Source organism: Mauremys reevesii, linkage group 14 (genome assembly GCF_016161935.1).
Source record: "Mauremys reevesii isolate NIE-2019 linkage group 14, ASM1616193v1, whole genome shotgun sequence".
Lineage (NCBI taxonomy): Eukaryota > Metazoa > Chordata > Testudines > Geoemydidae > Mauremys > Mauremys reevesii.
In genome coordinates this window covers 7,716,511-7,731,609 of record NC_052636.1, presented here as the reverse complement: position 1 = coordinate 7,731,609, position 15,099 = coordinate 7,716,511, and the positions used below count along the sequence as shown (strand labels likewise).

The following is a 15,099-nucleotide window of genomic DNA, read 5'->3' as shown; positions in this document are numbered from 1 at the left end:
GCTTCACTAGCAGCTCAAACCTTTCTCAACATCAGAGAATCCACACAGGGGAGAGGACCTTTGAATGCCGTGAGTGTGGGAAATGCTTCACTAGCAGCTCAAACCTTTCTCAACATCAGAGAATCCACACGGGGGAGAGGCCCTTTGAATGCAGTGAGTGTGGGAAAAGCTTCACTCAAAGATCAGTCCTTTCTAGACATCAGAGAATCCACACAGGGGACAGGCCCTATGAATGCACTGAGTGCGGGAAAACCTTCAATCGCAGTTCGCACCTTATTAGGCATCAAACAATCCACGAGGAGAGAGGCCCTATGAATGCAGTGAGTGTGGGAAATGCTTCACTAGCAGCTCAAACCTTAGATTTAATTTACCTTGGTTCCTCAACTGTTGCTACAGCTCTAGTACCCATCAATCCAAAGACTGAGAGAAATGGAGAGTTCCAACCATTGTCCTTTTAGTATCTTATTGTTCCTCTCTCTGTTTTTTGTGCTGGCCTTCTATTCTATCATTTTCTGCCTTTGTTTAGTTGGTAACAGTTGGTTTCCATCACTCACGTTTGTTTGTTTAAATCTCTATCCATTGTTAAATAAATTTTTTGCTTGTTCGATAACTGTACTCAGGTGGTGTGTGAGATACAGTAGCAATGGTCCACAGTAAAACTAGTAACCTGGGATACTTGGGGAAGAGAGGATCTGGGATTTCACCGGGTATCTGGTGATCCGGGCTGGACTCCAGAGCGGGACACATTGAAGGAACTCAAGGGTTAAGGTGGCTGCTGTAGCTCAGAGGCGGGTCCTTGAGTTCCAGCAGGCTGGTGAGTTTGGTCACTAAAATCCAGCTGCCAAATGCAAAACTCCCTCTTCCTTGTGGCAGGTGGCAACAAGGAGACTCACAGTCCTCAGCACCCTGAGAAGGGTCACAGTGTGTCTCTATGTTGATCCACCTGTCAAATTCACACAGGGAAAGCTCCCGATAGCACAAAACTCTGCCCTATGAAATCATGGAACATGTGCTCTTTGCTCTGTGAAAGCATGTAAAGAATCCAAGCGCTGGAAGACAGGGTTTGGGTCCAGAGTGCCCTAGACAAATTGGAGGATTGGGCCAAAAGGAATCTGAGGAGGTTCAACAAGGAGAAGTGCAGAGTCCTGCACTTAGGATGGAAGAATCCCAGGCACTGCCACAGACTGGGGACTGACAGAGTGAGGGGGGATTTGATAGCAGCCTTCAAGTAGCTGAAAGAGCAGCAGTGTGGGCTTTCTCCTGGCCACTTTTGCTGGGCTGGGCAGGCGTCCTGGAGGCCTTTCTAGAAGAGAATTGGGAACTGAGTTAGAAAAACCAATGTGAAAACCAGAACCTCAGGTTTAGACTCATTTATTTATAATATTAAATTTTCAGTTCTAGTGTCACAGTCAATACAATTTCTTCAGCCTGATAGTTGCCCAAAGAGAAACTTAACGTCTCTCAAGGGGAGTGGGGAGAAAGCACTTTTCAGAGTCCAAGAGAGACAAGGCGGGTGAGGGTAAGAGCTTGCAGAGGACCAACCTCTGTTGGTGAAAGAGACAAGCTGTGGAGCTAACCCCACACACTTCTTCAGTTCTGTGTAGCCTGGAAGTTCGTCTCTTCCATAACCAGCAGTTAGAACATAAGAACAGCCACACTGAGTCAGACCAGTTCATCTAGCCCACTCTCCCAAAAGTGGCCAATGCCCAGCGCCCCAGAGGACCCCTGGGACCAGCATGGATACACCACCACCACAAACAAGGTTAAAAGTCAATGCACATGGGAGAAGCATCTTGTGTTTCATTCCTTATGTGCTAGTCCCATCGTGTGGCCATTTCCTTTTCTTCCTTTCTGTTAAAAGCTTTGGTGTTTTGCACAGAAACATTATTTCCCCAGGAGAGACCCAGGAGTGGGGGGCTGCATTCCAGTACCAAACAGTCACTGGAAGGGGGCAGACAAAGGCCTTTAGGATGAGGCGTCCGTCACTGTCAAAAGATCATCTCCCCCCTGCAAGTCACTGGCAGCCTGAATTTGTTCCTTATCCTCCCAGAGTCTGGGGTCTGGAATCAGCACTACCCAGCCCCTCCGTACATAGCAGGAACAAACACAAACCTGGACTTTAAAACAAGCTGTCCCCTTCCTTCTCAGGGAAGATTTTTCTGTGATTGAAGTTGAGCTTCAGTTCCCCTCTCCTAGGGGCGGGGCAGGTGTGGGGCCAGCTCCAGTGAGATCTGTTTTCACCTTTGTCCCCTTTCAGTCACTCTGGGATCCTAACTCTGCTCCGAGCTGTCAGGCAGCTTCCAGCCCATCCACCCTGCTCACTACTTCCATGGTCATGTGTCACCCCATTGCCAGCGCACAGAGCCTGCAGGAAAGCTACTCCTGCCAGATGCATTGGTGGTATAGTGGTGTGCGTAGGTGCTTTCCAAGCAGTTGATCTGGGTTTGATTCCCAGCCAATGCAATAATGGCTTTTCTCTTCTGTTGTTTCCTCATCTGGAAGTGGTTTAATTTCAGTCACATTGTGTTACAATCACATTATCTATAGAATGAGACAATAAATGTGTCAAAGTCCAGCAGGTCATACAGGATGGAGGCACACAAGGGGCTGGAATGTGTCATCTGAGAAAGACAGAACACTTGGAAACCTGCATCTCCCATCCCCTGGCCTTGCATGTTATGATTCCAGCTGCGTGAGCTGTTTGTATGATGTTCCGGCATGATGGGGAAATGAAGTTTTGAGTCAGTTTTTGCTCCTGCAGATTCCTTTGCTCTTACAATTATAATGACATGAACAAAAGGGAGGCAAAATAAACATTAAACCCCAAATTGCAATACAGGTGGGGAAAGAGATGATCACGGTTAAGCCAAACACGTCAAAATAAAAATTAATACAAAAAAGGGGAGGGGGGGAAGAGATCAGGTATGTGGAGATCCCCTTGATATTTCAACACACATTGTTAGAATCAAAGTTCAGACTTGACACTGGAAAACCTGCAGCTACCCAGCTCTGTGAACACCGGTGATGAGCAAGATGGAGTTGGGACACCTGTTCTGCTTCGATCATTTATTTTCTCTCTTTCTTCTCCCCCCAATTCCTCGTCTCCAATGTCTCTGCCTTTCTCCTCTTGCTCCTTTCCCCTGCCCTTTCCCAGGAACTCACACTCTACAGCATTTAGGAAAAGCCAGAGCTCCCATGTTCTGCACATGAGCCTGTGTCAGAGGACGTGTGACCCAGGTCCGAACCAGTCACCAGAACAATATGACCCTTTATGGGCGACTTCTCTGCCTGCTCTGCAATTTACACACACCCCCACTGAAGGGGGAGGGGTACAGCTCTGACTGAGAGGCCTAACAGGAGAAATTTCAGCCCAAAGACAAATTTGTGTGAAATGCTGAGAAGTGAAGAGCCCCTTCCCTCCCCCCAAATCCCCAGAACTCTAGTGTCACCCCCATGGCACCAGCACAGGGAACCCAGTGAGATGGGGTTACAGAATACAAGGGGGAGGGAGCAGGGGAGAGAGGTGACAGGGACTCTCTCTCTTTCCTTATCTCTTCACTTTCTGTTCTCTTTCCTTCCAGGAACTGCAGTCACAGCAGGGAGGGGTTTGTCTCTTTATTAGGGATCCCTCTGTGTCACAGAGGCTGCAAATGTCATAGATTCTGTGACTTCTGCAGTGGCCACTGCGGCTGACTCCGTGGCTGCCCCAGCAGCTGGCCTGGGGGCAGCCTGAGCAGTGGTTCCAAGGGTGGCAGCAGCAGCCACAGCTCAGTGGCTCCTGGCACCTGTCCTGAGGTGGCCGGAGCAGGGCTGGCCCTGGGGCTCCCCTCACCTGGCAGCATCTGGAGTGGCAGTGGGTCCCCGGGGCTTCTCCCCCAATACATGGTGCCACGGGCCCCCTGGACTCCCTGCGCCCACAGCTGGTGCCACGGACCCCCTGGGCCTCCCTCCCCAAGATTCAATGAGGGGTATTTATGGTATAAGTCATGGCCGTGTCATGGGCAATGAGCTTTTGGTTTTTGCCTGTGATCTGTCCATGACATTTATTAAAAAAACCTGGGATTAAATCTTCGCCTTCCTCATTATCGATCAAATAAATCGAAATGCCTCCACCTGCAAATGGATTTAGCCCAGGACCCTGAGGCCTGGTCTACACTAGGGGCGGGGGGGCTCGATCTAAGGTATGCAACTTCAGCTACGTGAATAGCGTAGCTGAAGTCGAAGTCCCTTCGCTCGAATTACTTACCCGACCTCCCGGGGCGGGAGCGACATCCACGGCTCCCCCGGCGACGCCGCTACTGCCACTCGCGCCGATGGAGGTCCAGAGGCGACGGAGCACATTCGGGGTTCGATATTTCACGTCTAGATGAGATGCGATATATCGAACTCCGGGAAGTCGATTGCTACCCGCCGATCCGGCTGGTAGTCTGGACGTACAATCAGAGTCAGCAGCTGTTATGCCCCCACAGAGCTCTCTGGTCAGGTGTCCTAGCGCTGGAAGCCTCCTGTTTAGATCCTAAAATAGTGTTTTTGCACCGGGGCTGAAATTTTGGACCAGACATTGTAGCTCCACCATTATTTTATTGAATTGCTTCAAAACACAAGTCAGGAAAGTCTCCTAAGTGCCAGGCTCTCTGCCATGGAAACAGCTGCCCCTGCTCTGCAGGAGTCTGTGCGCTCCACACAGCAACGTACACACCTGCTCCGCACTGAACGGGGGGTCAGACAGCGACAGGGTTGGTAACACAAATACTTCAGACTATTAACTCCAGGTCCCTTCCTTTCTTTAACCCAGGATGTGCCAGTCACCTGGTAACCATGGTGTTATCTTCACCTTAAAATACCTCTCAGGACATTTTCTGCGTGACCTCCACCCCCTGCCCTCCCTGCAGCCAGCCCCTGTCTCCAGCCAGCCCTGCACCCTATGCCCTGCCCGCACCCCCTGCCCTGCCCGCAGCCAGCCCGTCTGCAGCCAGCCCCGCACCCCCTGCCCTGCCTGCAGCCAGCCCCGGTCTGCAGCCAGCCCCGCACCCCCTGCCCTGCCCTGCCCGCTGCCAGCCCCTGTCTGCAGCCAGCCCCGCACCCCCTGCCCTGCCTGCAGCCAGCCCCTGTCTCCAGCCAGCCCCGCATGCCCTGGCTCCAGCCAACCCCTGCAGCACCCCCCAGCGCTGCCGCCCGCCCGCCCCCCATCCCATGCCCTGCCTGCAGCCAGCTCTGCAACTCTGCCCTGCCTGCAGCCAGCCCCACGCCCCCTGCCCTGCTCACAGCCAGCCCCTGCCACACACCCTGCCCTGTCTCCAGCTAGCTCCTGCCACACCCGCCTGTGGCCCCGCCCAAAGCCAGCCAGCCCCCACACACCCCCAGCCGTGCACACCCTGCCCTGTCTCCAGCCAACTCCTGCCGCACCCCCCTGCCTGAAGCCAACCAGTCTGCCCCACACACCCCTGTCTCCAGCCAGCCCCGCACCCCTTGCCCTGCCTGCAGCCAGACCCTACCTCCAGTCAGCCCCTGCCCTGCCTCCAGCCAGCCCCATGCCTGCTGGTGCCCTGCAGTTCCCAGGGCAGTAACCCTGCACACCTGCTTCAATGAGGGGGGCAGGGAGCAGCTGGGACCCCACATGTGCACACCCTAGGGTGACCAGACAGCAAGTGTGAAAAATCGGGACAGGGTAATAGGATCCTAGATAAGAAAAAGACCACAGGGGTCTCTGAGGTTTCCCTGGCCCCTCGCCCCTGTCCTACCTGGCTGATGTCAGCATCTCTCTGTGAGGTCACCACCTCCCCACCACCTTGGACCAATAGTCTGAGGTCCTGCAAAAGGCCTTGTGATGTCACTGCCACACCCCTCCCTTGCTGGGCTAATGTCCTGCCCCTGGCCAGGCACTTTGCAGGTTTGAGCTACTCCCTGGGGATCACCCCACTCAAGGAGCGTTCGTTCTAGGCAGCAAGCCGGCTAGACAGGGAAACATCAGACGCTGCTCCCAATGCTACACTCAGTTTTTCAGAAATGAGTCGACTTTATGACCAGAAGAGACCATTTGAGCATCTAATCTGACCCCCTGCATATCACAGGCCTCCTGTATGACACAAGAGCTACTTTTGGGGCAAACACATTCCAGAAAGGCATCTAGTCTTCATTAAATGACTTCAGGAGATGGAGAATCCACCACTTTCCTTTGTAGCTTGTTCCTGTGGTGAATCATCCTCGCTGTTGAATATTTGTGCCTTATTTGTAATATGAATTTGTCTCTTTTCACCTTCCAGCCATTGGGTCTTGTTATGCCTTTCTCTGCTCGATTCAAGAGCCCTTTAATACCCAATCCTTTCTCTCCATTAAGGCACTTCAACACTTCAATGAAGTCACCTTTCAATCTTCTTTTGATCAGCTAAACAGGTTGAGCTTGTTCAATAGCTCACTAGAAGGCATTTTTCCAGCCCTCAGAACATTTGGTGGCTCTTTGCTGCCCCACCTCCAATTTCACAACATCTTTTCAAATGAGGACACCAAAACTTGAGGCAGTATTCCAGTATCAGTCTCACTGATGCCGTGTCGTCTCCTGTGATGTTATTGACATAATCTGTAACTGTATAGATCACCATTGCGACCACTGTTCTATATTTGCAGCCAATATTGTAGAAAGGTTGTCGCGTAAGGGGTCTATGGAGAGGTTCTGACTGGCTGATTATAATTATGCTATTTCTAGATGTGTATCATTTTTATAGTTGACGTTATGAATTCCTGCCCATTTCCCCACTGGCTGGAGCATGGCTAGAGTGTGTCTGTGGTTAATGATGTTGCTGTAGATTGTTCGTTTCCTGCCTTGGCAATTCAGACAGTCCCTTTTCCCAACATATCTCCAGCACATCATTAGTTCTAATAACAGGGCAGCTTTTCTCTGCGGCACTGAGATTTTCTGGGGAGTTGGTGGCTCCTTTCTTTCCTCCCCTGGAGTAAACTCACCTTTTTATTCCATGGTTCATGCTTTATGGAATAACAACATCAGCATGAAGAAAGAGGAAAGTGAATATCTCACTGCCAGGGCTGAAGGTGGCCACGTCCCCTCTGTTTGACCGTTGCCATTGCAGGAGAGACGGTGTCAATACAATCGAATGCCCTGGCTCAGATTAGTGACACAGGGAGGTTTTGCTGTTCATGGATCCATGCAAAGGAAATTGTGTCTCTGTGTGAAACTGAGGAGGGACATGAAACGCCCACAGGGTGGCGAAATGCCCTAAGCTAAGGCAGGAGGGGGAAGGAATGGGGCTGAGGAATGACTGACGTGGACTCACCTGGGATTGAAATGACATTTGTTTGTGTCGGGAGTGAGAAATTACACATTAATTCAGATGCAGGGTTGAGGCTTCTTTAGCTGCTTGTCGAACTTGAACTTGATTTCCCAGAAGGGAGAAAGGGAAAGTCTGGGGAAGCCTTGAGTCCCTGGCTGGGTCTCCTGGGCAGTGGAAAACATCCCTTGTTTGGCCCTGCCAAGGGGATCGCGGAGGCTCAGACGTCCCTCGGCTTGGATCAAAGGGGGAGTTGGATGGAATTTATCACCCAACCCTCCCTGCTCCCCAGAGCCCCACGGGGAGAAGCTAGAGAAGGGGGGAGTCATTCCTTCCCTGCGCTCCCAGAAGAGCTGCTAGCAGGGCCGCCCAGAGGCGGGGGCAAGTGGGGCAATTTGCCCCAGGCCCTGGGTCTTGCAGGGGCCCCCACAAGCAGGAGCGTAGCTGGGGGGAGCAGGGGGGGCTGCCGCTCCCCCACTGAGCACATTCCCCCAAAGTGGCGCCTTAGGAGGAATTTGGAAGAAGGTGGAAAGATCTGGAATTTCCCTCCCCCCACACCTCCTGAGGTGGCAGGGGGTGCAGGTGGAGGGGGCAGAGCCCAGGTCTGGGGTGGCAGGGAGGTGCAGTGGGGAGCCCAGGGATGGGGTGGGGGCAGCCAAAATTTTTTTTGCTTGGGACGGCAAAAAACCTAGAGCCGGCCCTGCCTCCATCCACCATGAGGTAGGTAGGAGCAGATCATTATTATACCTACTTGAAAGAGGGAGAAGCTAAGTCTGAGAAAGGAGAATTGACTTGTCTGAGGTCACACAACCAGTCAGTGGCAGAGTTAGGAATAGGACCCAAGAGCCCTGATTTTCAAACTAACCATCGGATCTTGAATTTCAGACACTGAATGACCTGAATAAAATGCTCTCAGATGAGCTCCAGACCAACAACAGTGACAGTAATTATTCAGCAAGAATTTGAGGAGAATCATGTTAGAGAGAATTATGAACTGCTCAGAGACCATTAATGCAGAGAAGCAGCAAAATTCGTCAAACATAGAACTGGTTCTGACTTATTTCCTTGGTCTTGAAAGAGAACAAGGACCTGAGTCTCCTCCCTGTCAATAACCCCCTGCTCAGCCAATCAGGGTAGAGACTGAGGACGGGAGGCTGAGGGTTCTCACCAGAGAGCCCAAAGGATGGCCCAGGTCACTGGTGGGGATCAAATAAAATTCTGCCTCCTTAAGCTCGTGTTTTCCATGCCTAGAATTCAACTGTCACCAGATGGATCAGACTGAACAGGTTTCAAACCTCATGGAGACTCTTACCTTCTAAACAGGGACTGCTGTTTTCTAGTAAAATCACTAAAAGGGAAAGAGAAAACTCAAAAGAGGTTCCTCCTGGCTTTCACGTCCGTGAACCCGAATACTCTCTCAGTCCTCAAAGAGAGACCTGGAGAAGGAGACTTGCTGAAGCAAAGCCACAGGGGTCTCTGAGGTTTCCCTGGCCCCTCACCCCTGTCCTGCCTGGCTGATGTCAGCATCTCTCTGTGAGGTCACCACCTCCCCACCAATAGTTTGTGGTCCTGCAAAAAACCTTTATGATGTGACTGCCACACCCCTCCCTTGCTGGCCTAATGTCCTGCCCCTGGCCAGGCACTTTGGAGGTTTGAGCTACTCCCTGGGGATCACCCCACTCAAGGAGCGTTCGTTCTAGGCAGCAAGCCGGCTAGACAGGGAAACAGCAGACGCTGCTCCCAATGCTACACTCAGTTTTTCAGAAATTAGTCGACTTTACGGCCAGAAGAAACCATTAGAGCATCTAATCTGACCCCCTGCACAGGCCTCCTGTATGACACAATAGCAGGTGAGGGAGGGGGGCTGAGGAGGCGAGTGGGTGGGCAATGGCGAGGGGGCGGGTGAGCCGGCAGAAAGCCAATATTCATAACTTCAACTACAAAAATGAAACACATCTAGAGATGGCATCATTATAATCAGCCAATCAGAACCTCTCCATAGACCCCTTACACAACAACCTTTCTACAGTACTGGCTACAAATATAGAACAGTTGTCACAACGGTGATCTATACAGATACAGATTATGTCAATAACGTCACAGGAGGTGACACGGCATCAGTGAGACTGATACTGGAATACTGCCTCCAGTTTTGGTGTCCTCGTTTGAAAAAGATGTTGTGAAATTGGAGCTGGGGCAGCAAAGAGCCACCAAAGGTTCTGAGGGCGGGAGAAAACTGCCTTCTAGTGAGCTATTGAAAGAGCTCAACCTGATTAGCTGATCAAAAGAAGATTGAAAGGTGACTTCATTGAAGTGTTGAAGTGCTTCAGGGAGAGAAAAGATTTGGGAATTAAAGGGCTCTTGAATCAAGCAGAGAAAGGTATAACAAGACCCAATGGCTGGAAGGTGAAAAGAGACAAATTCATATTACAACAAAGGCACAAATATTCAACAGCAAGGATGATTCACCACAGGAACAAGCTACCAAGGAAAATGGTGGATTCTCCATCTCTTGATGACATTTCATCTAGACTAAATGCCTTTCTGGAATGTATTTGCCACCAAAGTAGCTATTGTGCCATACAGGAGGCCTGTGATATGCAGGGGGTCAGATTAGATGCTCTAATGGTCTCTTCTGGCCATAAAGTCGACTAATTTCTGGCAAACTGAGTGTAGCATTGGGAGCAGCATCTGATGTTTCCCTATCTAGCCGGCTTGCTGCCTAGAACGAACGCTCCTTGAGTGGGGTGATCCACAGGGAGTAGCTCAAACCTGCAAAGTGCCTGGCCAGGGGCAGGACATTAGCCCAGCAAGGGAGGGGTGTGGCAGTGACATCACAAAGGCCTTTTGCAGGACCTCAGACTATTGGTCCAAGGTGGTGGGGAGGTGGTGACCTCACAGAGAGATGCTGACATCAGCCAGGCAGGACAGGGGCGAGGGGCCAGGGAAACCTCAGAGACCCCTGTGGCTTTGCTCCAGCAAGTCTCCTTCTCCAGGTCTCTCTTTGAGGACTGAGAGAGTATTCGGGTTCACGGACGTGAGCGCCAGGAGGAACCTCTTTCGAGTTTTCTCCTTCCCTTTTAGTGATTTTACTAGAAAACAGCCATCCCTGTTTAGAAGGTAAGAGCCTCCTGGAGGTTTGAAACCTGTTCAGTCTGATCCATCTGGTGACAGTTGAATTCTAGGCATGGAAAACACGAGCTTAAGGAGGCAGAATTTTATTCTGCACCTGTGATTTTGTCTCTTAGAATCACTGGGGACATTAGGGTTTGTCCTTTTTGTTTCACCTCTTGCTCCATCCACTGTCTGATCCCTCTTTTCTCTTCGTGTCTTCCTTCCTTTGTCCTTTCTCCTGTTCCCCTCCCAAAATCAGGTTTTTTTCTCCTGCTGATAACAGCTCACGTTAACTGATCACTCTCGTTATGGTGTGTATGGCAACACCCATTTTTTCACGTTCTCTGTGTATATATATATATCTTCCTACTGAATTTTTAACTGCATGCATCCGATGAAGTGAGTTTTAGCCCACAAAAGCTTATGCTCAAATACATTTGTTAGTCTCTAAGGTGCCACATGTTCTCTTTGTTCTTTTTGCAGATAAATTAATGGAGGTTAAGTCCATTAATAGATATTAGCCAGGATGGGTAAGGAATGGTGTCCCTAGCCTCTGTTTGTCAGAGAGTGCAGATGGATGGCAGGAGAGAGATCACTTGATCATTTCCGGTTAGGTTCACTCCCTCTTGGGCACCTGGCATTGGCCATTGTTGGCAGATAGGATATAGGGTTGGATGGACCTTTGGTCTGACCCACTATGGCCATTCTTATGTTCTTATGAAGGGAAGGGCACAGAGTTTCTGTAGTGTAGTGGTTATCACGTTTGCCTAACATGCAAAAGGTCCCTGGTTCAAAGCCAGGCAGAAACAGGATGGCTTCCTTTTCTCAGCTCCTAGTGGCCTGTCCCTGCTGTTGTAGGAACAGCAGTGATTTCTATGCTCAAAATGTCTGTTATACTTCCTTTCCCTCTCTGAATGCCTGTGAAGTGGCTTTCCCCCTCCTCCTCCCGCTCTCTCCTGCAATGCTTGGGGGATGAATGGGCTGGTTGAAGATCAGAAGAGCTTCCAGGTAGACAAGGTGTCTGGGACTCTCATTAGGCAGCGCTCACACACCCAGAGCAGGGACCCTGCATGGACACTGGCTGAGGTGGAGTGTGACCCACCGGATGCAGCCAAGTCATCTCTAGTCGCAGGCCATGAGGTTCAGGTCCTTAAAAGGGGAAGGGTCTCTATGCTCAGCTGTGCTTTCACAATGCTGCCTAATGAGAGTCCCAGACACCTTGTCTATCTAGGAGCTCTTCTGATCTTCCAGCTGTTCAACCAGCCCCTTCATCCCACAAGCATGGCAGGAGGGAGGGGAGGGGAAAGCCACTTCACAGGCATTCAGAGAGGGAGAGGAGATGGGGCGGGGCGGGGGGGGCGTGTAACCGACCTTTTGGGCATACAGGTTATATGGAGCACACAGATCACTGCTGCTCCTACAACAGGGTAAGTCCTCAAGCAGCATGTTTCTTACTTTGCCCATCTGCCAATTTTGATGATTATCGATGGAAATATTTTGCCATTGGGTTGTGCGTTTACACAGAAATTGACATTTACCAACAAATATGTAATTCTTCCAGTCCTGCCTAGTCTGCAGTTGATGGGTTTAGAGGACACATTCACTCTTCCAGGTCCCCAGGCCAGGCCTGTGCTCTCAACTTCCCACACTGCTGGGATCCTTCCTGGTCTCCCCTCAGACCTCTGCCCCGACCCCACTTCTGGGATCCTCCCACACTGTCTAACTCCCTGCTGGCAGGATCCCTTCCTGTTCCTTTCATTTCCTGTCTCCACTCTGGGCAAAAGCTCTGCACTGTTCCCACACCAGAAGTTGAACCCAGGCCCCATGGATGAAAACCAGGAATCCTGACCACTAGCCCATATGGGACTATTGGTGCATCTGATGAAGTGGGGATTCACCCACGAAAGCTCCTGCTCCAATACGTCTGTTAGTCTATAAGGTGCCACAGGACTCTTTGCTGCTGTTATTACTACAACTCTCTAAGCCAACCCCTCATCAGAGCAGTAGGGACTAGCGTGACCAGATGTCCCGATATTTGGGCCTTTTCTTATATAGGCTCCTATTACCCCCACTCCCTGTCCCGATTGTTCACATTTGCTGTCTGGTCACCCTAGCAGGGGCTGCACACAGGGCTGCATTAACCCTTCAGGTGCTGAGGTTTCCCTCACTCCATCCCCAGTGCCTGTGATCAGGAAACAGACATTAGGGCTCCCAGGTGCTGCACAGACCATGATTGAGATCAGGACTCCATATTGCGCTAGGTGCTGTACAATCCCTGGCCAACACTGGGACACCCAGGGGGTTCCCCTCAATTTATCTGAGCCTCTGCTGCCCAACTTCTTCTGACTCCATCTGGATCACCCAGGAGCGGTGACAGGGTTTCCTTTCCACCTTTCCAAACAGTCCTTCTTTCCATGCCCCCTAATTCTGCTTTCACACCCTGGGCTCATCTCCTCCCTTCGTTCCCTCTACCCCCGCCCCAGGTGATTAGAGATGGAGGCAATTTCAGCCACTGGAGACAGCCCCAGCGAGCGCTGCAGCCCGCCCCGGGTGCGGGGTGGGGGGGGCTGTTTGCAGACACAGGAAGGGAGCAGCTGGGAGCGGTGGGTGCTGGGAAGAAGGAGGCGGGAGAACAAATCCCAGGCGAGGCAGCTCGTGGGGGCGGGGCTCTGGCACAGCCCAGGGGTGGGGCAGCTCGTGGGGGCGGGGCTCTGGCACAACCCAGGGGCGGGGCAGCTCCTGGGGGCGGGGCTCTGGCACAGGCCAGGGGCGGGGCAGCTCCTGGGGGCGGGGCTCTGGCACATTGTGACGCAGGAGCCCGGGCCCAGCAGCTGCTCCCTGGTGGCCACGTGCTGCCAGCAGCGCTGGAGCCGCCCGGGCCGGAGCGGAGCCGCTGTTCTCAGCTGCAGCAGGAGCTGCCCCCGGCCCCGCTGGGCTCCAGGTGGGGACAGAGCCTGGGGCCCGGGGCTCCCCTGGGTGCGGCTGGCGGGGCGGGAGGGGAGAGGCCGGAGCTGCAGGCGGGGGGTTGATCGGTCTCTGGGCACCAGGGGAGCCCCGGGGCAGAGTGTGTGTGTGAGTGTCCCGGGCCCAGGCGTGCGCAGGGGGGGAGCCCCGGCACCCCAATGCCCTGAGCCCCGGCTGGGGAGGCTGTTCCCTCCCGTGGGGGCTCTGGGCGGGGAGGCTGCGGCGGCTGCAGGCGGGTGCTCGGCCCCCCCGGGAATGACCCGCTGCCGGCAGCGTGTGGCGCGTCCTCCGCGGAGCTTTTCCCCGGGGGCGGCCTGGGCGCAGCTGCGATCAGCTGTTTGCTGGGCAGGCTCCGCTCCGCTGCTCCCCGCTCCTGGGGCTGGTGAGCCCCAAACAGCCCCAGGGGTCGGTGGGGGGGCGGGGCCAGCAGCAGCAGATCCCCCCGCTCCCCTGGTGCTGCCCCGCCCCGCTCGGGCTGGGGGCTCTGCTAGGGCCCCCGCGTGCATCGCTGCTCCCTGCCCGCCAGGCTCGGCTCCGGTCACAGCAGCGGCGGGTGCCCCGGGGGAAGAAGCTCCAGATACCGGCAGAAGCCGCGGGGCGGGGCGGGGGGGGAGAGGATCCGAGCTGGGGTGGGGGGAGGAGAAGCCCCGGACTGGGCTGGACCCACGCTGGGGTTGGGGTGGGGAGGACAAGCCCCGGGCCCCTGCAGGAGCTGGGAGGGGGCGGGGAGAGAAGCCCCGCTGGGTTGGGAGGCGGGAGCGGGGGGGAAGCCCAGACCCCAGCAGGAGTTGCGCTGGGCGGGGGGTGGGGGGGAGAGAGGAGCCACCCTGGGGCAGAGGGGAGAACCCCGGACCCTGGCAGAAGATGTGGGGCTGAAGTCCCTGGCTCGGGAGCCCCAGCCACTTTAGTGGCAGAAGTTGCAGGGCTGAAGCCCTGACCCCCCCCCCCCCTGTGTGGAGCTGGCCTGAGCCCCTCTCGCCCCATCCCCCCTGTGGAGCTGGCTCTCACTCTCCGGCTGTGGAGAAATTCAGCCCCAATCTCCCCATGTTGGTATCTCCATTTCCCCCCCCCCCCATCACCCAGCCATGGATGGATTTAGCCCAGGAGGCAGGGTCAGTGTTGGCCCCATTGGGCAGGTGGGATCTAGGGCACAATGAGGTGAAGTGACTTTCCCAAGGCTAAGCAGGGAGTCTGTGGCAGAGCAGAGACTCAAACCCAGAACACCTGAGCCTGAGTCCAGTGCCTTAACCACTAGGCAACCTTCCCCCCGAAGGAGAGGGAACCTCCTCTGCCACTTTGAGTGTGTGGGTGGGAGCAGCCACTAGACAGAGCTGCCAGGAGGTGGGGAGGGGGGTTGGATAGTTGAGGGGGGGCTCTGGAGGGGGCGGTTAGGACAAGGAGTGGGGGGGTTGCATGGGTTGCGGGCTCGAGGGGGGCCTGTTGGGGCGTGGAGCGGGGTCAGGGCAGGCAGGGAGCAGAGGGAGCTGGATGGGTCGGGAGTTCTGGGGGTCCTGTCAGGGGGCGGTGTTACCAGATTTGCCCATTACTTGGGGGTACGCTCATTTATTCGGGTTACTTTTCTGGGGAGGGGATTCTGTGATTCTATCAATGTGCTGCTTGTCTCACGTGTGTTTTCATACGGAGCTCTGCTCCTCCCTTCTGCACGTCCCCTCCCAATGGAGCTCTGCTCCTCCCTTCTGCACGTCCTCCCAATGGAGCTCTCCTGCAGGACCTCGGT

General features: G+C 53.8%; 1 non-coding gene across 1 annotated transcript; it reads left to right on the top strand.

The window, feature by feature from the left end:
* The first annotated feature begins 11,133 nt into the window (after positions 1-11,133).
* Positions 11,134-11,206, top strand: TRNAV-AAC. Its single transcript has one exon. It is a non-coding gene; the product is annotated as a tRNA-Val (tRNA).
* The last annotated feature ends 3,893 nt before the right edge of the window (positions 11,207-15,099 follow it).